Source organism: Ochotona princeps, chromosome 20 (genome assembly GCF_030435755.1).
Source record: "Ochotona princeps isolate mOchPri1 chromosome 20, mOchPri1.hap1, whole genome shotgun sequence".
Classification (NCBI taxonomy): Eukaryota; Metazoa; Chordata; class Mammalia; order Lagomorpha; family Ochotonidae; genus Ochotona; species Ochotona princeps.
This window is the reverse complement of record NC_080851.1, coordinates 15,825,292-15,826,685: the sequence shown is the minus strand read 5'-3', so window position 1 is coordinate 15,826,685 and position 1,394 is coordinate 15,825,292. Positions and strand designations below refer to the sequence as shown.

At 34.9% G+C, this 1,394-nt stretch overlaps 1 non-coding gene across 1 annotated transcript; it reads right to left on the bottom strand.

The window, feature by feature from the left end:
* Positions 1-314: 314 nt before the first annotated feature.
* LOC118758210 (small nucleolar RNA U13) lies at positions 315-417 on the bottom strand. Its single transcript, XR_004995596.1, has one exon. It is a non-coding gene; the product is annotated as a small nucleolar RNA U13 (small nucleolar RNA).
* Positions 418-1,394: the final 977 nt, after the last annotated feature.

Sequence of the window (1,394 nt, the reverse complement as noted above, 5' to 3'; positions counted from 1 at the left end):
CATTACCATTGAACCAGGACGAAGTGAATTCTGCTCTGCCGTGCCACCTTGCTGTCGTTGTCCGGTTTCTCCTCTCTGCTTTCTAATCAGTGTTGTGACTTTCAGCCCTCAAGAGACTGTGCTTACTTTCTGTTTATGGAGTGTGTAGTTGGTGTTTGTTTTGCTTTCATTACTCAACTTGCAAGCTCTTAAAGGATTGTTAATTAAGAAGGTAGACCTCCTTCTCAAATATTGAAAGAATGAAGTCTAGTTTGAATCTTTGACCTGTTTCCTCCCCTTCAGACCGTGTGTGTGCTAATGATGTTTTGACTTCACATCAGATGGGTAATATGCCAATGTGTTAACCATATTTGAAGGAGATGCATTCGTGCAATGGTGTGAAAATTTAAGCATCATACTTATGAACCATACAAGAATTGGCTTCAAAATTATTTTTTGCTACCTGAATCATTATATTTTAAATAAAATATTCATTATATTGAAGGATTTATTATGATTTAAATATTGGTACCACTAGGTGAAAATTTAAGTATGATTTCTATGAGTTTGAAAGGTAATGACAGATTCCCTTGCATATCTTCCTTCAACATTATTTATTTATGTCTGACATCTAGTCACAAAAGAAACATGGAGGCTTGTCCATAGTTCCTGATCTTGACCCTTTATTAAACTTGTTTAGAACTATTTCGTTATTTGGGTGGCCACTTAAAGTGACTTTGGGCTCTTAGGAATAGATCAATTCAAGTTGTCATATCATTAGTCCAATAATCACTTGTACACAAAAGAACGAGTGTAGTTAAGGCAATAAAGACTAATTTAGTTGTTGTTGAAAGTCCAGATTGTTCCAAACTGCTTTCTATTGAATATTGTTGTCCCCCCAACTCCAAATTCACACATTGATTTTTCTCACCCCAAGTATTTTTGAAAATAATTTTGTGTATTTTGGTAGGGATTTTATGGAGGAAATAAAAATAAGTAAGTCAGTAAGGTGGTACCTACACCAATATGACTAGTGTCCTTATTTGAAGAGAATAAATTGTGATACAGAGGTATGTGTCAGAGGAAAGCCATGCAAAGAAACATAGGAGAGAGACCTATAGCATATGCTTCCCAGCAAGCCCTTAGAAGGCATCAACTCTAAACAGCTTCACTTTCACCTTCAAGTTCTCCAAAATTAAAAAAAAAAAAATTAAAATCCTGTAGTTTGAACTTCCTGGTTTAGGTTAGCTTGTGCCAAAAGTCTTAGAAAACAAATACACAGTCTCTGATTTGAAATATTTACCACATTTGAGATCTGTGGTCATACTACCTTTTTACTTCTTCAGTATTATGATTAGCAGGAAAGCAAGCCTTTAGATGTAGAGTGGATTGAACTTATGTCTTTACAAAAATCA